The 24,649-nt window shown below is 37.8% G+C and overlaps 1 protein-coding gene and 1 long non-coding RNA gene across 2 annotated transcripts in view; one reads left to right on the top strand and one right to left on the bottom strand.

Moving 5' to 3' along the window:
- The window catches only part of KCTD1 (potassium channel tetramerization domain containing 1), a 174,116-nt gene that overhangs the window by 106,452 nt on the left and 43,015 nt on the right, over nt 1-24,649 (bottom strand). The gene's annotated exons all lie outside the window — the stretch shown is intronic.
- LOC308509796 lies at nt 12,114-23,368 on the top strand. The gene is made up of 4 exons (XR_013995254.1): nt 12,114-13,540; nt 17,721-17,889; nt 19,484-19,661; nt 22,548-23,368. It is a non-coding gene; the product is annotated as an uncharacterized lncRNA (long non-coding RNA).

Here is a 24,649-nt window from a genome sequence, read left to right as displayed (position 1 = left end):
TAGACCAACTTTTCTTTAAAGAGTGGCTATTTCAGGAGTAGATGAGAGGAAAGGAGGTGAAGAATTCATTAACATTGGTAAGGTCCTTTGAAGATGAAGACTGCCAGGTGAAAGTGCTAAGTATCAGATTACTATGTAATTAGGGATCAGGTCTGTTCCAGATCATCCCCATCTCTGGCAGAGTCTCTTGATTTTTGCAAACAATTGAATTCTTTCATCCATAACCTTTCCCTTCAAATGAATATGGTTCTGAGGGAACCATCAAAGGACTTGGGGATCATCAGCTGAATCAAGTTGCCTTTACATATTATGTTATGGAAATGAAATCTTTATCTTCCTTTCTGTTTGCAAGACAGGAGGAAGTGATTCTCTCTTTGAAAATGAAGCAAACCTTCCCAGAATGTATGCTGGACCTTAGAGAGAGAGAAAAAACCCAACAGGAATGCCCAAAGGTGCATTGAAGTTTTCCAAGGCCACCTGCAAGAAACAAACTTGCACTTCTTTTTTCAGTGACTTTCATTTTGTGGGCATTGGTTTGATTCTTCTGCATCACAGCTTACTTTTTGGAATAAATTAGACTGTCTTTAATTTGCTGCTCAATGCTTGTGAGGGGGTGAGCATGCTTTGTTTCCAGAACTTCTTCCCTGTGCGATGCTGACGTGTTAGTGCCAATTTTTCTTTTTTTTCAAATGGAGATGGAAGAGTCAGGTTTAGTACTAAGGATTAACTCAGCAGTAATTGCTAAACTCTTTGAAATCATTAGATGAAAGGCAAAAATAGATCTGTACTAAGTATATATGTCATTGCTGGTTTGTTATTATTGTGGGAATTTGCCATTCAAAGAGTATTTTATTACTGAACAATTTTCTCTCTGAATTTGTGACATCTTAAGTTTTACTTAGGAAATATATGTTTCTTTCACAAGTATTCTTTACATTTCTTATCCAAGTTAGCTTTTTATCTTAGTAGAGTGAGAAGCTTGTGGGATATAGTCGTATCTGTTTTTTTCATTCTATACCCAAACAAATCTAACACAAACCCAGGCACAGAGGGACCAACAATCATTGGTTGAACGGATCTGACTTTAATGGCTTGCCATTTTGAAATGTGATCAAATAGCTGTAATTAAATATTGTTTCCTCTTCAATTAAGTCAATGTAGGATTTTGGCATTTTGAACCATTTCTCTTCCTGACATTCCAATTTTCAAGGTTTCATGGACTGTGCAAAGATCCTAGCACTCTATCTGTGGTCTGAGCAGGGAAGCATGAAGCCGGATTCCATAAGGACAGCCATGTCTGCCCAGGCTCCTGCCTGTGTTTTCCCTGGCTGCACTTCCTACCCCACCAGGTCCACACCTGCACTGCAGAGGCACCAGACCAGCTTCTCAGAGCTCCTTCTGGCTGTCCTGAAACAAACCAACAAAAGCTTGCCACTCCGGGTATACTGCCAGGGCTGTGAGTTGTTTAACAATTCACCGAGAAGACAGCTCTGAAATTGCTCCTGCCTACAGAGGGTGAGGGTGGGTATATATAGAGATTTCTAACTTGACAAATGCATTTGGGAAGTCTGAATTTGCAGTTCGGAGAGGCAGCTTACTCATGGAGCATCTGTGTGCCGAAATCCACAAGGCTGGCATTTGGAGGTTCATCTTGACTCTACAGGTTCTGTGGTCTCATCTCAAAGTCACAGCCCACACAACTGGGCATTTCCCCTGGTGGCTTGGAGAACTGTGGTAATCTCTGAGATAAACCACAGTCCAAATAATCCCCAAATTCTGTTTTGGAGGCAAGATCTTGAAGGGGAGTGGGCGGGGTTGTGAGGAAGCCATCTGTTCCTTTCCATGCAGGAACCTGGGCCCCTATGTCCCAGGGCTGATGCAGGCATCAGCTTTGAGGTTGTTGTCACAAAGGGCTTCCTGAGGTAAAAGAGCAAGGGAAAGGCTTCTCTGCTATAAGAGGCTGTGTGGGAGCAAGGGAAGAGGAGAAATGACTCTGACGGTCTCCTGCAAATCCTCTCTTTCTCAGTAGAATCCAAATGCTGATCAGGCTTCCCTTGATACTAGTTGCCTAGTATTCCACACATTTTTAAAAGAGATATATCCAAACAAGACCAATGTCTCTATCTTTTAGTACATCCTATTGGACAGGGCATTGGATGATTTCTGCTGATCTTTATGTTAGGATAAGAAATCTTCAGTCATGTCTCACTGTTACAAGAAATGTGTTACTAATTCTAAACTGTTGAAATCAGAAAATTAGTTACATACAAATTATATAATAACCACCCTGGAATCTATTTGTAATTCCCATGTGATTTCTTGAGAATAACAGGGTAGAGTGGTTGGTGTAGCTCCAAAAGAAGACCCATCTTAGGGGTGACGTGGGAATGAGAGGGAACTATTATTCTAGAAACACAGACCATAGCAAATTGGAACTGAAGACACACTGTGAAGATGATTGTGACTTCTTCTAATCTATGTAAAACAAGAAAAAAGCAGTTCCTTTTCCGTCTCTCTATCTCTCCCTGTCTCTCCCCATTAGAAAATAACCATCAATTTTCAGAAAATATTGTTTATGCAACCAAAATCAAGATAACCAAGACCTTACTTTCTTAAACATTTGTAGGATTTTAAGTTAGGACATTTTAGATCACTTTTTTCTCAGGCCACTGGAAAATTCATTCCTTAACCTGTTTTCTTTCTACTTCACAAGGCACGATGAACAGATTCCAAAAGGTGATGTCAAATGAAACCCCCCAATACAGCAAAAGTAATGTAAGTGGAATTATCCAGAGGAAAAGAGTGGAGGAGTTAACAAATATAAAGCAGACCAGCTCATGAAGTTTTAAATAATTTTTTCCATCAACATAAAAAACAAGATAAAGAATAAAACCAGGAAGGTATGTGTAAAGTCAGTCATTTATATAACCGTTGCATTTAAAACCATTACACTGTAGGATAGTACAAGCAAAAAATGGAGTAATTAACATGATCCATTGAGAGCTTAATCAAGGCCAGCAGTCTGCTCCCTGTTCATTTGTAAGTGATTTGCTGCTACTAATACATTTTTGAGACAGAACTCTATAGAACAGAAGCAGAACCCTGGAAACCCAGCAAACAGCCCTCATATCTTCTTGTGCTCAACTGACCATTGTTGGTACACTTGAAAAAAATTTTTTTTACACTTGTAAAATTTAAAGTTGCATTTCAAATGTATTTTCTTGGTGAAAGTGAAGTGTTATTTTTCTTTTCTTTCTTTTCCTGACATGAAAATTTGGTTTGGGTTGGTGGTAAGGGAGAAGAATTACTATGTAACATTTTTTTAAACAGGCAATTAGCCTGTTAATTGATCCCTTCTCCACTGCACAAACAGCATTTTAGCATAAGAACTGAGCTGAGGCATCTTTAATAGTATGCAATTGACCTTTGTATGGAGATTTAGAGTTTACAAAGCACTTTCATATGTATCATCTCATCTAAATGTCACAACAAAGAATGGAGAAGTGCTATTGTTATTTCCCACTTGACATTAGAAAATTGAGGCAGAAAGCATTTAAATAACTTGCCCCAAATTATTTAATTCAGGTATTAAGATGCCGAGTCAAGAATTGAACTCAGTATTTCCATCCCAAATCCTATATTCCTTTACTGCACTACAGCCACCACCAAAAAGAAAAAAGAAAAAAGAAAGAAAGAGATAAGAAAAAAAAATGTAGCACCTTAGGGGGCCTCTGAGAAATAAGCTTAATGCTTTGAGCAGAGTTTCACTCAGTAACTGATAAAAACCCACTCAAATCTCTCCTTTCCTGACAACTCACAGCCAAAATGTCATGGAAAAGAAACACTTCCTACCTCCCTCGCTTTTTTCCCCCACCCAACACTCTTCTATTCAGGCTGTCAGATTCTTCTTGCAAAGCATTTGGGACTCAAATCAAGATGGGAGGGGGCACTTTGCCTTGATTCTCGTCAATGACAATCAAACTGTTACATTAATTGTTGAGGGGGAAGTAGGGGCACAGATTATTCACAAAGAACAGCTATTAGGTTGGTGCAAAAGTAACTGCGGTTTAAATTGCAAAAACCGCGATAACTTTTGCACCAACCTAATAATTCCCAGTTCACCTCTCGTTATGAAATACCTCCTCTAATTTGATCATAACTGTCTTCAGGTTCAGACCTGAAATTGCCAACTGGAACTTAGTTTTAGACAGAAAGACATATTGCTTATAAAGTTATTCACTCCCAGATAACTGATAGTAGTATATTGTCTGAGAAACTGAATTAATTAGATATCGGCAGTCAATTAAGGAAAAGATCATGTAGATTTGGCACTGAGGCCCACCAAAATCATGTGCAAGGCAAAGTTAGGGGAATGCCAAGGGCTCGTGAGTAAGAACAGACAATTGGTTTGCAGCAAGAACTTATCTTCTCTGCACTCAAAAGATCCTTGACTACAATACTGAGAAAAGACTTAGATTAGTAAAAATCATTGCCCAATAACACAAATCATGCTACACTCACATGTGAGGTAGTAAAGCAACTAAATTCCAAACAGGGAGAGCTACACCTAAGTTCCAAACAGAAAGAACAACCCAGGAGGGCTTCGTGAAAGCAGGGGTCCTTTGTGTTACCTTTTGGGAAGTGTTTGCTTAGCCTTGTGTAGCTCTCATATCAAGGCCAACACTCTGCTACCTGTTAATTTGTAAGTGTGCAAATTAACAGGGAGCACACTTTTAAAAAGTGTGCAGAGAAATTTGGCAAAGAAAGATGTTTAAGACAACCAAAGATGGAGGGCAAAATCTGAGGAACATTGGAAGGAGAGGCTCTAGAACGGACAATTGATTAAAAGGAATCCAACGAGGATGTCCTCACCAGGGAAGTGGTGAGGACATCTCCCTTGAGCCCTTCTTATTTACTATGAGACCACTGACTTTAGGGAAATCAAGACTTTCTGGACTAAAGTTCCTTCATCCGAAAACAACCAAATCGCCTTCTTTCTCTAACATGAAAGACTTCTGTGATTCCAGTAATTCTCACCTCAGGGACAGGGAAAATGGTGCTTTAATTGACTGAAATGAAGAAATTAGGAAAATGAGGAAATTTCGAAATTTCCTTCATTAGGGGGATTATAACTTTATTCTAAGAATGTTCCAGTCTTACTCTGTATTACTTTCTGAGAATGCCCCAGTATACTCTGCATATCATTTTCAGAGTTTAACTCCATTACTCTGAAGATACCCAGTCATACTCTGGGTATAACTCTATTATACTACTCTCTGAGTGTGCTCCAGGCACTTCCATGGTTGTAAGGATTTTTTTTGCCAGATGAAATTTTCAAATTCTTCACTTCTGTGCTACTAATTAGAAAATATTTTTACTGGAAAATATCCTTTGCATCTAAAATTCCTCAGCTTTCTTTTACAAAATGTAAGGGCTCAACAGTATATTTCCAAGTAACGCCTGAATATGGGGGGAAAAATTCTTTCTCTCGCTAGTTGGAGGGAGGGACTGAGTCTCATTCATTTTTTTCATTAACAGGAACCAGTGTTGCCCCTTGCACATACTAGGCCAGTGAATACACGATGAATGAATGAATGAATGAATGAACTAATTAAGTAAATGAATGACAGAGTTCCAATTCTTGAAACTTTGGAAAAACTGCCATAGCCTTAACAAAAAGAGAAGAAATAATCAAGAACACTATATATTACAATTTTTTAAAATGCCTATATCTGAGTGATTGTTCAAGGATAGTGTTTTATATAACATATAGGTAGGTATTCTGGAATCATGTATGGTGATTGTGCATATTAACTGGCAGTCATGGGGTAACCCATTTCAAATAGACATTCCTTAAAAAAAAAAATCACAGGGCAGCAAATGTAAGCTTTGCTAAAATGTACCTACATATAAAATGCTCCATGTTCTCTCTTTAAACAAGAGCATGAAGTGTTTGGCGTGGTAGCAAAGAAGAACAAATTAACCCACTGAGTGAGTTTCCTCTGTTTGAATGCGAAATAGTAGATGGTACCTAATTCTACATCTACTTTTTAAACTGAACCTAGTGGTAAGGTTTTTTATTCTTAGCTAGCACCATTACACAATGACAAATGAGATTTCTCTTGGTGTGAGAAAATTACCTCAGGTAATTCAAGGAAAGAGAAGTCACAGGCATGGTACAAACCAGTACATTAGTCAGATTATAACAAGGTCTTGTTATTGGTTTTGGGTGGTATTTTGTTAGGGCCAGAGTTATCAGAATATGTACTATATTTCACTTTCAAGTATGCCATCATCTCACAATCAATGAAGACAAATGTGAGTCTGAGGGAAGATCAAAACTCTTTATGGAGGTTATTCTTCCCGTGATTTCATTGTAGATAAAATGAGGTAACCTAATGACAGTATGGGGCTCCCATTAAAATCTATCAATGTGTGGGTCACGGCACCAGGTGAGGTGCTTGGCTGCTTCCAGAGGTAGGAACTGCAATGTGGGATGTAGAACAGTAGTGATGAGCCACTTGGGGTGGGGCTGCCAAACACTCCCGTTTTCTTCACTTTAAAATGTCTTTCAATCAAGCAACCAACAATTATTTATTCAGGAATTGCCCAGCATGGTGGTAATCTCTGAGATCAACTACAGTCCAGGCGAGGAGCTCCCATTTTTGTTGCCTACAGTAAATTCTATTTCATGATGGTCGTCATGTTTCTCAGAGCAGGTCAAACTAGAAGGTTAAACAATATTGAAAAAGCTCAAGTGAACAAAGGCCCTCTTCAAATGGCTATGGTTTGGAGGAAATGATTTTATTTTATCTTAAATATATTACTAAGTTAAAGGGTGGTTTTCCAAGATACAAACCATTCAAATGTACTGTTAGCTGATTCATCGATACCAGTGGTCCTAACCCTATCAAACTCCATGCCTCCTTTTCATAACATATATCTTGTAACTCCTCCGTACTGTCCTACAATGAAATTCATAGACAATATAATCTATGTACACACACATGGATGTTCAAAAATCATTATGTTGTGAGTACTAAAGTAGTCAAATTCATGGAGACAGAGAGTAGACTGATGGTTGCCAGGGGCTGGGGGAAGAAGGGAATGAATGGGGATTGTTTAGTGGGAACACAGTTTCAGTTGTGCAAAATGAAAAGAGTTCTATGGATAGAGGGTGATGAGGGTTGCACAACTATGTGTGTACTAAATACCATTAAACTGTAAACTTAAAAATGGTTAAGGTGGTAAATATTATGTTACATGTATTTCACCACAATTAAAAAAAATCATATTGATCTTCTTGTAGTATAAAAGAAAAATAAAGGGAAAGTAACATATTTCCAAATAATATGAACAACACAATATGGATGACTGGGCACAACGATACTAGAAGATGTAGGAGTTGGTTAGAAGCTGGCTGGATATGGAATCACCATGAATGTGAGCAACACAAACATAGTCTGATATGTGTGTTTCTAGAGCAGTGATACTGAGGATGGCTTTTATCAAATGGTGAACAACTTTTGGGAAGTTCTGCACAAAACAAAGCACAGTTTTGTCTCGATGTCTATGGTAGTTGCATTTTTGGAAAGATTCAGCATATTTAGAATTGTGCAAATGATACATTATGTTTATATGTAAAACACGTTAGATTCTTAGATAATTATACGCAGATTTTTCACATAAATACTGGGTTGTGAAGGATACAGGACGTCTTTGTGCTCCAAGACTTGTAGCACTGCAGGATATCTTCCATCCCTGGCCCCTGACCACCAAACACCAGTGGTACCCCAGTCATTGTGACAACCAAAAGTACTCCAAATTTTATCATTCCCTTTCTTGAGAGCTACCAACAAATGGTGACCCAACTTTATGCCCTAGATCCAACCACTCTCTCATTAATGCTGCCTCAGATTTCTCATTCCACAACGATTTCCTCATTCTTGGAACTCATTTGCTTGATCCATTTATTGATCCAAAGTAATAAATCATTAAGTGGCTTTTAATTTTGTTGCCCAATTAGCTGAAAAGCAGATAATAGAGAATCTTAAATAAACATTTTTCCTCTATCTACTTTTATAAAAATTGACAAATAAACGAGCTGATATCAGATATTGGTTCTAAAAGTTAACCTCAGTGCGAGTTGCCATGGGACCCCTCACCACTGCCTTTCAGGCAGGTACAGTGTCCTGGAATACCTCCGAGTCATTTAAGGAAGATTAACTCACATTCAAAGTGGGTCCGAGTTAACACATACTTTTACCATGTATGGTCTTGTCATGGAAAAAAGTTCATAATTCTCAAGAAGGCAAGTGCTTTGAGGGCAGGCCTTTGTTTTCACATTTCTCACGTCCCTCCCATGTAACCATTAGCGCAGAAGGCACTCAATAAACATCTGTTGAAATGGATTGAATTTATCCATGTAAATTATTTATGGTAACCACCAATATTGAATTCATCAAAACACCCTTGCTTCAATCCCTCCATATAGATGGAATTTTCGTGTACTATATTTCCCTTGCAAGTATGTCAGCATCTCACAATCAGTGAAGACAAATGTGAGTCAGTTGTAGTGAAGATCTAAATGCTTCATGTAGGTTATTCTTCCAGTGATTTCATTGTAGATAAAATGACGTAACTTGAAATCGGCAGAGTAATTACGTCAGATAGCCTCACTTCATCATTTATTCATTCCCAGGATAAAACTGATTCTCCTGGGCCTTCTAAGAAACACGTTTGGCTAAGACGAGCAACCCCCAATTTTAGTGATATCTTTGCTGTGGAAAAAAAAAATAATAAACATGTAATTAAAGTTTGCAGGTGCAACAATCCTGCCACCAGGAGCCATGGAGGAAACCTGTGAAGTTATCCTGAGCAATTTTCTCTACTGTAATTTGGAAATTAGCCCACCTGGAGACATAAACCCACAATTTCCTCTGCTATTGTCTTATCATGTTTATCTTGTCTTAAATGCGGAGACTCCTGTTGCAAAAAGAAACACGTTTGAACACCGAAATCTCAGCAATTGAGTAGAATATTTCAGAAGTTTGAATTCCGAGCCCATTGACCTTCATGGTGGCTGTGAAGACCATAAAAACCAACCGAAAGTACTGCAGGGCAAAACTAACCTGCCAGAGAAACACTGCTGAGTGCTGGCATCTCGGATACACGTGCAGACTTGAAACGCTGCGTGCTGTGCCAAAGCCTGCCTCCCTCGGAAACCACAGGCAGCCTCTGGAGAAGAACAGGGCATGCGTGTGTACAAGGCTTGGGAGACAAAGTCTGTTGACACCAAATTCAGAGACCCCCTGAGCAAAACCATTTGTAACTTTCCCCTCAGTCTCTTCAGGGGCGGAGGGAGGGGCCCATTTCACCAGAAGACAAACCAGAAATACTGTGGTCTATTTTGTTTCTGCAGGTCCCTATCTGAGTGACTTGGGGAAATGGCTTTCTTAGCCTCAGGCTCGCCACCTGTAAAAGGAGAGTCTTTATTTGCCAAAGTGCTTTAGGATCTTCAAAGGGATGACTCTCGACCATTATTCACGGTATTTGTACATCTTTTAGGCTGTGTTGGTCATACTTGATAGCGCTCTCCTACTTTCTCAGGGGGGTTGGATCATTCAAAAACTTGAGAATGTGGTCTTCCCTTTCTCCTCAGACCCGCCCCAAAGCCTCAGTGAACACACCCACGCTTTGATTATTGGAGCTCCTGAAATAGAGCCTAGGGTTGAGGCTCTAGTGTCAGTCATGGCAATGTTTGGTGTCACTTTTTAACATGACTTGTTTTCTTTTACTTCACACAAATATTTACACATAAAATACCTCCAGAAGTATACACTCCATACATGCCTTGACACCCATATACTCGTAGCTGTCCTCCATTTGGACATCATGGCTTCCAGGAAGCCTTACTAACACTGCCCCAACCATCTCAGTGAGGGTAGGCGTCCCTTTTATACTCTTCTCCAGCATTCTGTGCCTACATCTATCAGAATATCACCCTGTATTGTAATTGAAAGCCTTTTCTTTGCATTTATGAACACATATTTAATATATCAACAAAAATATTTTTGAAAACAGAACAGAGTGATATTTTAGGTATTTTCCCGTGTCTTGCTTTTTCCCCCTTCTGAATATGTAAAATACCTCGTTCTTATTTATTTATAGGCTCAGAATATTTCTTTATTCAGGTATTCATCTTCTTATTTGTTCATTATAAAACTGTTCAATACACTAATTTTAAAAATCAAACAGTGCAGAAGGTATAATATAAAATGCTTCTCTTGGCAGTTCCATACGTCAGAGGTAAACACTTATAATTGTGTCTAGTTTTCCTACTTTTGGTGTTTATCTCAACAACTCCAAATTACTTCTTGATTTCTCAACACTAGATATTATCTGTCAACTCCTTGATAAGAAAGTTGAAGAATTTCGTGTTTTTACTCCAACTCCTTCTACCTTTCCCCTACTGATTTTCTTTCTGTCCTTTATGTTTAGTCATTTTAGTGGTTACACTGTTGACCTTACATAAAGTCCTTAAAATTCTATTTCCCCCATAAGCCATAGCCAGCAACTACTGGTATTCTGTGTGTTTTCCAGATGTCAGAGCATTTACACATCCCCGCTCCTTCTACTTCTTCAAACTTCTCTCTGCGACACCATCACCAGCAATATTTGCGTCTGGGCTTTCGCAGTTTCCATTTCTCCTGTGCAATGCCCCTGCTTTTGGCATCCAGAAATTAGTTGAGATTTGTTGTCTACTAATGACACCTACCTTGTTGTTAGAGTTGTTATCAATCAATTCTTTTTTAGGATATCTTTTTAATGATCTCTATGGGGGTTGGGGAGGTAGTAGAGATACTTAACCCTTCAGCTTGAACTGGGCTCTTCTGCTTCTTTTGAATGTGCTTATTTCTTTCAGATAAGCGCTTTAATGTTTCTTAGTTTTGATTGCTCTTAAATACAATTGTGTATATGATTTGAATTGTGTTAGAAAGAATATAAGGATTTGGAAAGATGTCAGTCATGATCATTATTTCCATGCCATCACTGTACTCACTTCAGTCTTTCCTATTTATCCATCTCTACTCTGTTTCCCAATAAGCAATGATAGCAAAACTCTTCTGTAAATAGTCATATATTTTTGCTCTCCCATAAATCACTTTTACAAACCTTGGTAGCATCATGTGGTTTATAAAAGATCTGAACAGGCTTTAATGAAAATATGTTTATGCTAAAATTAAAAATCTATCAAAGAGTTGAAATTGCCTACATCACAAACTATTGTCACCGTTTGTTCTCATGTCCTATCTTCCCAAGTAGATAGTAAACTCTTTAATGAATTACAAAGAGCTTCTGAGGCTGCATTTTATTCTTTAAAAACAAAAAAGTGTACCCAACAAAATACATGTCATATAGTTGGTGTCCAATTAGGTTTGCTGAACATAAATGAACTGACTTCAGTTGACTCGTCACTACGGAATTCTGGGCTCTGTGCCATGGGAATAGCATGACTTTACCCATTTCCAGCCTAGATCATTGAAAGAAGGAGCCCTTGAAATGCCTGACAAACTCTCTTTTAATCATAATTATACATGACTTCTCTCCTCCTTCCTGGTATGGCAATATTAAATGCCACAGGGAAACTGATTTCAATTACGGTGATGCCTTACCCTTCTGGTTCATCAAATTACACACACACACCACTTCCGTGGAAGTTATCCAGTATAATTCTTAGTAGTAGGGAGCATGAACAGGGTGCCAAGTACGTAGGAAGTGCTTATTAGGAGTTAGAAAGCAATATAATTACCACATGCCAAATGTATAGGAAATAAGAATGCTTTTCAACAAAGCCAGGCTTATTTTATTTGTCCCATATAGCTCCCACAGGATCTGTTCTTACCTGTTTCACTCACTCCACCAAATACTGAATACATATGGAAGACAAAAACTTAATTAAGAAGTAGGAAACACTAGACTACAAACTCCTTATTTGTCTTCTTCTACCTTGCACTCCATAGGTACTCTAAACTTATCGGATTTTTTTAATAGCTAGTAGAAAGGAAGTTAATTTTTTACAACGTGGGCTTTTACTTGCCATCACACACACACACACACACACACACACACACACACACACACACACACACACATAATAAAAAAAAATTTTAAAGCATCCAAAAGCCTGGATGTGCTAGGGTGGTTTTTAAATTTATAAAGAGCTTTAGAACTGGAAATTGACTCTGAAACTAGAAGGAGAAAACCAAATCTCTCAGCTTCAGAGTTAAAAACAAAGCACTTAGGTGCCTACCTATCGTTCCAAGGCTTCAGTGTGGCCATTTCTGGATGATTTCATCCTTGGTGCTTAGGTCTCTAGAGGTGGGAAGGAACCTTGTTTATACTTTGAGTCATGGAAGAAGTGCAGAACAATGAAGAAAATGAGAGCTGCCCCCATATGTGCCTCTTCGCTATCTGACCAGCCAAATGGAGGTGTTGGCCAACAGTAACTTGGTCCTCACTGATTCTCTCTGAAGCAGGTAAGTTCCATTTGTAGTAAGACTTTCCATGTTTATGAGAGTTCAGGCTCCACCTGCCAATGCCAAGTGGGTGACTTGAGAAGAGACGTGATTCATTTAGTCAACAAATATCTATTGAGCACCCACCAAATGCCACACCCAGACCTATGCTGTGGGAATAAACAGCGAGTAGGGTAGGCAAAGGTCCTACCCTCATTCTGGTGGGGAAGACAAACAAGAAACAGGTGAATATACAATGTAATGTCAAAAGTGTCCTGAGTGCAATGAGGAAAAACAAAGCAGGGTTAGCCAACAGTTAACAAGGGAAAGGCTTTGCTACTGTAGGGGCAGAGCCTTTAAGGCCCAGAGAATATAGAGCTCAGTGAGCCATGATTGCAGAGTGAAACTGGTGCCTGAGTTATTCTACCAGATCTATATTTTGGTAAGGACAGGTCACACTGTGATCATCAACACTGCTGGGACAAACAGTGACTGGGAGCAGGCCTTTGTTTTTTGCAGTTGAGGATGTGATTTATTAGTACTGCTATTACTATAACGATTATTACCACTGTTGGGCTTGGCAATGAAGTTCTCATTGTTTCCTAATCTGATTCTAAAAGAGGCCACTGAGACTCATAGCTCACAGGGCATTCGGGAGGCAATGTAGCAGAATAGTGTAGAGTAGAGGTTATTGAACTATAGCCCACATGCCAAATGCAGCCTGCTGTCTGTTTTTATTAAAGTCTGTTTTATATGACTATGGGCTAAGAACTTTTTGTACATTTTTAAATGTCTGGGGAAAAATAAACATAACATTTTGTGACGTGTGCAAAGTATGTGAAATTCAAATTTCAGTGTTTATATATAAACTTTTATTGGACCATGCTCATTTTTTAGGTATTGTCTATGGCTGATCTTGTGCTACAACAATAGAGTTGGATAGCTGTGATGAGACTGTGTGGCCCGTGAAGTCTAAAATACTTATGATGTGGACCTACAAGAATAAATCTGCTGACCCCTGGGTAAGAGTATGGACTCAGCAAGAAACTGGCTATATAGCATTTATGGTATGTGCTGAAAGAAAAAGAATACTACAGCCATGAAAGAAATTAGATAAATCTCTATATATTGCAACAGGAAGATGTTTGTGATATAGTAAGTTAAACAAACACAAAAAAAAATTGAGTGCAGTACATTTGGCTTCTCCAAATATTCCACTGTGATACAACTGCTGTTTTTTTCACTGTCATGTCCTCAGTACCTAGAATCTTGGGACCCGAGTTACTCTCTCAATAAATATTTGTTGAATGACTATAACACGACATCTAGGGAGGGAGCTATAAAATAAAATGTAAGTTTGGCGGTATAAAAACTAATATATATATATATATATATATATATATATATATATATACATATATATTTTTTCTTTTCTTAAAAAATATATATTTATATATTTTTCCTTTCTTAAAAGGTGTAGACATATTTTTGGCTATATGTAGCCAAAAATATTAAAATTGTAATACTCAGTATATAACGATAACAAAAGATGAATACAAGTCACGTTTGACCTCTGCACTTACAAGAGGTGCTCAAAGTGGTTACCATCAGCGTCTAGACACTTCTGATTATGGCAAACTACTGCTTGAGCAATGTTGACCAATGCCCACTTGTATACATTTTCTTGGCACCCCAATATATGTATGTGTGTGTGTATATATATATATATATATATATACATATATATACATATATGTATGTATGTATGTATGTATACATATATGTGTATACATATATATGTGTATATGAATATATATACACATATATATGTGTATATATATATATATTTCTACCCGCTTGGCATGGCAAGATTACCATGAGCTAGGTCAAAAGACTAACGATAAACCTTAAAAAAAAGTATGAAGAGTTTGTCCTTAATTAGCTCCTACAAATCAATAAAAAGACCAACAATAACCCAATAGAAAAGTGGGCAAAGGATATCAACAGGTAATTCCCAGAAAAGGAACTGCAAATGCCTCTTTCACCTATGAAAAGATGATCAAGCTACTTATAAGAGGAAAACAAATTAAACTAAATGAGAGTATTTTTCCCACCTCTCAGCTAATGAGGACATATTGTATCAGTGGAATTGTGCACTAGCAAAACTTTCTAGGGAGTAAGTACAATTTGATAACATCTAACCAAAATTTAAAGTGCATACACTTTTTGACCTAAGGATTCTAATTCTAGAAAGTCATCCTCTAGAAATATTCACATTTGAAATAATACAATTGCACAGTTACTTATTGTGACATTGTTTTTAATCCTAAAAACATTGGAAATAACCTAAATGTCCATCAGTAGGAGAAATAAATTGTGCAGCCTAAAAAATACCGTGAAGCCCTAGAAAAGAATGAGGCAGATTTTCATGTACAGATATGGAAGGATCTCCAAATTATATTAGGTGAAAAAGGCATAAAGCATGTAAGTAGAATGATACATTGGTTTAAAAAAAGAATTAAATGGAGTTCCTTCCATAGACTATCTTTAGAAAAATACAGAAGAAAGTGGTAACAGTGGTAGCCTTTGAAAAGGGGAACTGTTTGGCTGGGGAACAGGGAAGAAAGGAGCCTCAAACTTTTACTTCATACCTTTTGGTCATCTTAATGTCATATTTAATAAATATTATTAACATTGAAATACGAATTGTATGAGTTTGATTTTGAAAAAATGCAGAATATACATAGGAAAATTTGAAAGAATATATACAATTAACATTATAGGGAACTTTTAAATCATACATTTCTATAATGTTTAGTAATGCGTAGATAGTAATAGAAAAATAAACTGTAATAAAGATACAAGAGAGCACAAGTCATCTGGGCTTCTATTTATTTATTCAGAATGTAAGACTTACTATGACAGCTGCTAAAACCACCAGTCATCTAAAATCTGTAATTTGGCTCCCTGCGACTTTATTCTGTGCAAATGGTTACTATCTGATGCACTCTACTGTACCTTACAGGAATTCAAAAGCACTTGGCCATAGATAAGTTGAATAAAAATGGATAAAAGTCCTTTCATCTGATCCTGTTATCGTCTAAATCTCAAAGACTCAGTGAGGTTACTTCTCAGTCATTTCAGCTATCATTTTGATTACATAACATTTTCTTAGCAGTTTTTTAAGGAAATTTTAAAATATCCTTTCTGTTTAAGACAAGTTACTTAAGAAAAGTATATCAAAATACAAAATCAACTCCTAAGGACCCTGGGGGAAGAGTATGATAATCTCAGAAGTGGTATCTACTCTCTTACTGCACAGGATAGCTGCCCAGTTTCCCTCCAAGAATGCCAGCCTTACCTCAGTTTTGAGTCTGGCTTGTTATTTTACATCCTCAAGTTAACATCAGTCCAAAGATCAAGGGACAAATCCTACACTGTGGCCTCTCTGTATTTTCCACATACCAGATGGGTTTGATGTCGGCCTGGAAAGTTTCGTTTAACTGGAGGCCATTCCTGGTCTGGAAGACCAGGATTCTGAGGCAATATTAGGATTGCAGTGACAGCCATAATAAGCCATGATGATAAAATCCTGGACAGAAATTTTCCTGGAGTTGATCTACCTACGTTTCCAATACCATAGCACTAGTTTTGAAATGTGACTAGAACAGATTGAGATGTGTTGTAAGTGTAAAATGAACACTGGGTTTTGAAGACTTAAAAAACTAAACTAAAATAGAACATATCATTAATCATGTTTTATATTTGAGTGGATGTTGAAAAATAATATTTTGGCTATAGTGGGTTAAACAAAATGTATTAATAAAATTAATTTCATCTGTTTCTTTTTACTTTTTTCATCTGGTCACTAGAAAATTAAAAACGGCATATGTGACTTTCACAGAGTCCAGTAACCGATATCTCGCAGATAAAGAATTACCTAACTAGGGTAAGTCCAGGTACAAGGGCAAGAAGGCAAAAAATGGGATTGTATTCAGTTTAATGGTCCGAGTCAGAGAACTAATTACATATTTTGCAACTATTATTCAAAGTGTCATATTTTATTGAATTATGCCATGAGATGCATCTGATTATTTTTTTTACAAAGCAAAATTGGCAAAATGAGAGCAATAAGCACCATTTGGACAGACTGTCCCTGATGATAATTTTTAAATCTATCAAATTTGATTAACTGTGGTTAACACTTAGGAAGTATTATATTTCAATAAAAGTATATTATAAAAATATTAAATAAGCAAACAAAACTAGCACAGTTTTGACCCAATAGATTTTCTAGGAGCTTTGGAGGCTTTTCCGACCCAAGTCAGTGGTCAGCAGTCATCACAGAGAATAGAAAAATGGTTGCCAGGGATTGAGGGAAATAGAGAGAGGTTGGTAAGAAAGTGCAGACTTTAAGCTTAAGATGAATAAGGTCTGAGGAGCTAACGTGTACATGGTGAGTAAAGTTGATAGCCCTATGTCATATAACTTAATTTAAATTTGCTTAGAAAATAGAACTTAAATGTTTTCACCAAAAAAATAATAATATGTGAGGTGATGGATATGTTAATTAATTAGATGGGGGAATCCTTTCACAATGTACAAGGTGTGATAAAAAGATACAGTGAATTGTGCTGCTGAGTGCCATCCAACGGAAAATCAGGGATACAGTGGTGCCTCGGTTTTCGAACGTGTCCACTGATGAACATTTAGATTTACAAACTCTGTAAATTTTATGGATCTATGGTATCATTAGATAGTAAAATTCATTCTAAATTTGCAGTTTTAGAGGTTGATTTTAAAGGCCTGGAACAGATTAATCCATTTTGCATGACTTTCTATGGGGAAACCGTGCCTCAGTCTTCAAATGTTTCAGAACTCGAACTGTCTTCCTGAACAGATTATGTTAAAAAACCAAGGTCCCACCGTATACAATATGGGAAGTAGCACATTGCATCTTAGTAACAGTGTGTGGTGAGTTTCACCTTGTTCAGTGTAGTCATTCAGGTGTGAGCTATGGTTGAGAGAAGATGTGTTTTAAAGTGTGCCGTAGATCATGGATCACGAACAAATGCATTAACATGAAATGGGCAAATGTTTTCCTCCATCATGACAACATTCCCTGTCACACATCGCTTCTGGTATGGCAATTTCTGTCAAATAAAAACATTACAGTGTGTCCTCATCCACCTTATTCACCAGATCAGGCATTGCACCACTTCTGGCTTTTCCCCAAAGTCAAAATGACCATGAAAAGTAAACGTTTTGAATCGACTCAGGACACTGAAGCAGCCATGACAGCGCAACTAAAGACACTCACGAAGGAGGACTTCTAGAACTTTTTCAGAAAGTGGCAAGAATGATGAGATAAGTATGTTTAAAACAAGGGGGAGTGTTTTGAGGGGGATTAATGGCAATGTGTCTTTTACTGTAATACATTTTTTTAAAATTTAAGCATTCACCATAGTTTTTGATCACACTTTATATATACATCAAATCATCACATTGTATACTTTAAATATATTACAATTTTGTCAATTATACCTCAATAAAGCTGAAAGAAAAATATTTTTATTTTTTAAAATTCTGAAGTAATGAAAGCCTTGGAAAAGTTATTTAGATATTGTCCTGGTATTTGGTATTATATTCTTTAAAACTAATCAATGTTCCCATAATACTTGCACCACATTTCTGAAATTCTCAAGAAAAACTAGTTATAGAAACTTTTTCAGACTTTAAACTTCAAATGGTTATCTAAAACGTGCTAACAATGCTTTCAAAATTTCTTGGTCACTGTGGTAGTTATGAATGGCCTACTGATTAGCTATTCCCTTTCTTTCTTGCTAACAGAATCCCAGTTTTGTTCAGGCATCTGGTGGCCATGTGTACCAAGGGAGGCTGGGCCCCTTCCTGGCTCTAGGGTCCGTCTTGACTGGTTTAAGCCCAGCAGGGTGATTCTATCCCCTTGCCAGCTCAGAAATGGGCAGGCAAGGCAGTTCTGACCAGTGAGAGATGAGGACAAGTTTACTGGAGTAATGTTATGTGCTCCTGCTGATAAAAGGGTGCATGAGAAGAAACAGCTCCTTTCCCCACTTCATGTAGTCCTGCTACGTGTGATACCTGGATCTGTAGCAGACCTCTTGTGACCACAAGCGGAGCCCATCTGAGAAGGCAGAACTGAAAGGAGGAGGCAAAGCTTTTGTTGTTGAGCTCCTGAATTAGGAAACCCTGAAACAACCCAACCTCTGTACTTCTTCAGTAACAATACGTTTTTCTTATGTATTAGAAATGAGTTAGACCATTTTTGAGTCCATTATAATTTGCAGCCCAAAGCATCCTAAATGACGTTACTTATGTTGCTTATCTATTTAGAAAAGTAGCTGATCAAGCAATAACTTAAAATGTACAGTTGTTTTGTTTTAGCAAGGCTTCTCTTAGAAAATATAAACTCAGTCAGGCTTTCTTTTCTGCTTGTCTGGCACCACTGTACCTGCTGAAAAATGAATAGCTACTTGCAGGGCAATGTTAAAAGGTTACATGATGCATCTGCAAATATTTACTTATTTAGGTTACTATTTATGTTCTAGACAAAAATGCCTATATGCATTTTTGTTTTTCTAACTCCAGAAATCTGGATCTATTATAACATCAAATACAGGATTTTGTCATATGTTCAATAGATTTTGGCTAGATACCATATTGTCCCTCTCACAGGGATTAATTTAAAAAGAAAACCATCTAAATAATGATTAAAAAAAAACAAACTTCCATGTCCAATAGTCCTGATAGTAAGATCATTGTTGGTTTATTTGACAGACCAGGAGAGCTAATTATCGATTATCCATACTAAGGGGAATGTAAAGATCAATGGCTCTGATTAGATAATGCACATGAAAATACTCTGAAAAACTAATTTATTTTCTATCTCTTTAGCCATCTTTAAGGACTATTTTATCCTCTTGCAGAAAAGGTAACTGAAGATGAATGATACAGCATATTGCCCAAGGTCTCCCCAGCTGGTAAAGAAGAGGCCCTGAACTGGGATTGAACCCCACGTCCATCTCATGGTCGAGCCCAGATGCAACCCAAATTGCTGGAATTACCCCTTTGCCTTCACCATGGCCACCTGCCTGCAAAAATTGTGTACGTAGCAAACTGCTCAAAAGGTGTGTAGAAGGAGAGGGTAGGAGTCAAAGACTTCCATCACCTCCACTCCTAGAAATCAGCTGTACAAATTCTCTAATTACTCTTAAGTCTTATCAAAGTAATTAAATAAATATTCTGGTACAATGAATTATATATAACATTAGAGCCTAAAATCACACACTTACACAGGAACCATAACTACTGGTTACTTTGGTACTCATTAACAAAGGATCAAGCTCTCAGTTACCATCTATTAAGATTAGAATTGTCTCCATTCTTAAAACCCATCCTTTAAAAACTCCTTTTTATTACAAAAACTGAGAAACATGGTTTTGTTCCACTTTACTGGAAAAACAATTTAAACAATCCTGCAAAACTGTTTAGTTCTTCTGCCATGAAGTATATGAAGACGCCTGTGGTCCTGTGAAACTGCAACATATCCTTTGCAGAGAAAAACATGAAAAGGATAAAAACCGAGAATTCTACAGTTACTTTAGGATTGTTCATTCACAATATTTCCATGGTGACCATATCACCAAGCTGTAATGGTCTTATGCCTATCCTTCCATGCTTACCAATCTCTAGGTCTCTCTCCAACATCTGGTTGGGATTTCTACCTGACATCCTTACTCTACCCCTATTCAGACAAGCCTCCTAGACGAGTTCACAGTCCGTGCTGATGGTCCATTCAACAGGAGCCCCATATTCTCCTGGCCTTCGCTACTCCAAAGATCTTGACCTCCACGCCACTTCAGCCACCCACGTCCACGGCCTTGACTTACAGCTCTGAAAGTTTAAACATTAGTCTCTTTTTCTCTGCAATTTCTTATTTTCTAGTTTTCTCATGGCCCTAAAGGCAGCGATGCAATGGGCAAATAAAACACAGGTTTTGGACCCAGAGAGATCTGAGTTTAAATATTGGTTCTGCCACTTGATAGCTGTGGGACCTCAAGCAAATGACTTTATGTTTCTAAGTCTCATGTTCTTTAGCTGTGAAAGAGGGATAACAGCACCTGTTTCGCAGGATTGTAATGTGGGTTCAATCCTGGGACTGAAAGGACCAAGAAATGCATTTAGCTGATGCTCAACAAAACTAGTTTCTCCCCTCCCTTTCCCTATTTTCTAGTTCTCTGAGATCTCAAAGAGAATGCTAGTCTCTTGACCCTTCCAGTCTCTCACCCTCTCTGGGCTTTAAGGTCAGTCATTTTATTCGCTCTCCCTGGTGGTCCTCTGTTGTCCCTCCACATGGTCCTGGTTAACACTTAGCCCTGGAAAAATGTGACACTTCCATGGCTCACTCTTGCTGAGGCCATTCAGCTTGGCCAGGAGGCCCTGGGCATTTCTGTTTTTGAAACTTCTCATCTATTTACTTAAGGCGTAGGAGAGGGGTAGGGGTAGGAATAAAAGGATAAGGAGCAGCAGGAGGAGGGGAGAAGAAATGTGAAAAAATTGGTATCTATTCAAGTGTTTCTGTTTGGGGGAAATACTTTGTCGCTGGCCCTGAACCATTAGCATAACAAGTGGCCATGAATCAGCTGGGTGAGTTGGGAAGCGGAAAGTGGACAGCATAGCTCCTCCCCTTCTGTCCTTCAGGCATTCCCCTGTGCTTTTCCACACCATAGTCTTAAAGGGTTGCTTCCTCTCCTGCAATGGGGGAAGGCCTAGGTCAAAGGTTGCCAGCGATAGGGTGGGTAAGTTTGCCTAAATCAATATTAGGAATCCCATTTACCTGTAGCTGTGAGCTGCATTCTCCAATAGAAGCTTATTTATTAGTAAAGGTTAAATATTAGCATCTCTATGCTGACTCTTATTTCTTAATTGATGTTAGAAGTCAGTGAAGAGAATAATTTTTTATTGGGTTCCCTTAAAAATCCTAAAGTTTGTACTTTACACAAATTAGGTTTTTAAAGTTAAAATATAGTGAGTGCATTGTGACTGTGCTATTCATATGACAGAAATTGAAACAAACCACAGTGTATGGTAGGTAGTGCAAACTGGATGACTACAGCACAAACGCCATGGGGTGAGAGTATTTCCATGCTGCCACTGTATCCTCATGATCCTGAGATGGTTAATTGTTTGTGTCATCTTGGCTGGGCTGTGGTGCCCTGCTATTTGGTCAAACACCCGTCTAGATGTTGTTGTGAAGGTATTTTTTAGATGTGATTAACATTTAAATCAGTGGACACTGAGTAAAGCAGATTATCCCCCATAACATGGGTGGGCCTCATTCAATCAGTTGAAAGCCTTAAGAGAAAAGACTGGAAAAAGGAATTCTGATTCCAGACTGCATTTGAACTCAAGACTGCAGCATCAACTCCTGTTGGAATTTCTAGCCTGCCCTGCAGATTTTGAACATGGCAGCCCTCACAACCACATGAGCCAATTCCTTAGTGTGTGCGTGTGTCTCTCTCTCCATCGAGTCCATTTCTCTGGAGAATCCTGAGTAATAACACAGAGCCCTGTATATAGCTATACTTAAACACAAAGTTGAAAGTCTAAATTTGAGGACGTTCATGAATAATGTCAGGCCAGGCACAGGGGTCTTCCCCTCTCCCCCCAGTGCATTCCCATGATAGGCCCTGGGCATCACTATATATTTATTTCCATCTACTGTTCAGCCCTTAGGTTCACTAGGATTCCTTCATTCTTCTCTGCGGTGGCAGAAGCCCCTAGTGTACTGCCAATAACCTTTCTCTTACTCTTTGGTAGAAACAGAATCCTCGCTTTTTAGGTGAACACTTGGCGGCTATCTAGAATCAGAACTACATTTCCTTGCAGGTAGAGGTTGCCATGTTATTACATTCTGGCCAATGGGATGTAAGAGGACGCAGTCTGCGCAACTTTCAGGCACTGTTCTTCCTTTCTCTTTCTTGCTGGCAGAATACAATTGTGATGGCTAGATCTCCACGAGGTGACTTTGGGATGGGCAGCCATGCACAGAGGAGCAATCACAAAGAAGCCTGGGCACCAAGGACTCCGTGTCTTCACCTACCTGAGCACAACTACTACTGGATTTCTTGGGCTTCTATCTATTTTAATTAGGCCCTCTTAAAGTTCCAAGGTTTGTGTAATAAGGGAAGCCTTTAAGAGTAAACACGTAATGTAACCTAATCCTGACTAATGTACCCAGTAGGGGATTTCTAGCAAGGGAATTTAGTGATTAAACAACTCATGTTTTGAATTCAGATAGAGCTACATTGGGTTCCACCTTGCTTTTAGGAACTGCCAAATTAATTTCAAAGTGGCTGCATCATTTTACATTCCTACCAGCAGTGTAGGAGATTCCAATTTCTCCACATCCTCACAAACACTTGTTATTGACTCTGTTTTCGATTATAACCATCCTAGAGGGTGTGAAAAGGTATCTTGTGTTTCCATTTGCATTTCCCTAATGACTAATGATATTGAACATCTTTTCATGCGATTATTGGCCATTTGTATATCTACTTTGAAGAAATGTCTATTCATATCCTTTGCCCATTTTTAAATTGTTTGAATAAGTTTTATTTTGTTGAGTTCCAAGAGTTCTTTATGTGTATTCTGGATACAAGTCCCTTATCTGGTTGTGATTTATAAATATTTTCTCCTATTTTATGTATTGTCTTTTCATTTTCTTGACAGTGCCCTTTGAAGCAAAAAAAAAAAAAAAGCTTATAATTTAGATGAAGTTCAAATTATCTATTTTTTTTAATTGCTTGTGTTTTTGGTGTCATATCTAAGAAATCATTACCAAATCTGATTTATTTCTATATTTCCTTCTAAGAATTTTACTGTTTTAGCTTTTACACTTAGGTGGAAGAATTAACTTTTTGTATATGGGATATATATGGCATATATATATATATATATATATATATATATATATATATATATATACAATTTTGTATGTTGTAAGGTAGGATACTTTTTATTTCATTTTCTAGTCACATGTTTTGCATGTGGCTATCCAGCTGTCTCAGCATCATTTATTAAAATGACTATTCCTGCTTCATTGATTTGTCTTGACAACCTTATTGAAATTCAGTAACAATAAATGTAATGGCTTATTTATGGACTCTCAATTCTATTGCATTGATCTATGTCTTATTCTTAAGCCAGTATAACACTGTTTTGATTACTGGAGCCTTGTATTAAGTTTTAAAATTGAGAAGTGTGAGTCTTCCAACTTTATTATTATTCTTTTTCAAGGTTGCTTTGGCTATTCTGAGTTCTTTGCATTTTTACATGAATTTCAAGATGACTTTGCCAATTTCTGAAATGTAAGCAGCTGTGATGGGGGGGTATAATTTCAATTTTATTTTACACTTTTACTTTTTCTCATAGATATTGCAGAATATATTGAATTAAGAGAACCTAGGGAGTGATAACTGTCTACACATTTAGTGGCACAACTAGGGACAGGTAGACAATTGCAATGTAAAACTTGCAATTGGAGGTAAAACTGCTTCTACAGTGAACTGAAATCCTTGGTTGCTGACAGAATGCCCCCTGGCTTTCAAACACTAAGTCTTTGTCCGTATACAAAAACCAATTGTACAAAATCCCTGTCAGGACAAACAGTAGCAACGGGAGTTATCGGCACGTGCCAATCTGGATGGTGGGGGCTAGCCAGTCTGAAGGGAGCAGGACCGGCAGGAGGCTGGAAAGTTCAGGATTTAGGGTAGAAGAGCAGCCTGGGAAAGTCAAATGGTTAGTGCACTCCTCAAAAACCTTCGTTTTCCAAACCAGGTCTTTGGATGCTTTTCTCAAACATGGTAAGCAGCTGTGATTTTGGCAGAGACTGCGTGGAATCTATAGATCAATTGGGGGGGTGGGGAGAATTTCAATCTTAACAAAATTAAGTTTTCCAATCTGTGAACCTGGGGTGTCTTTCTATTTATTTAAGTTTTCTTTAATTCAAAATATTTTGTAGTTTTCAGTGTACAAGTCTTGCACTTTATTACATTTATTCCTAGGTATTTTATTTTTTGACACTGTTGTAC

The sequence above is a fragment of the Rhinolophus hipposideros genome, assembly GCF_964194185.1.
Source record: "Rhinolophus hipposideros genome assembly, chromosome: 17".
NCBI lineage: Eukaryota > Metazoa > Chordata > Mammalia > Chiroptera > Rhinolophidae > Rhinolophus > Rhinolophus hipposideros.
The sequence above is the reverse complement of the archived record's forward strand: the minus strand, read 5'-3'. Positions and strand labels throughout refer to the sequence as shown.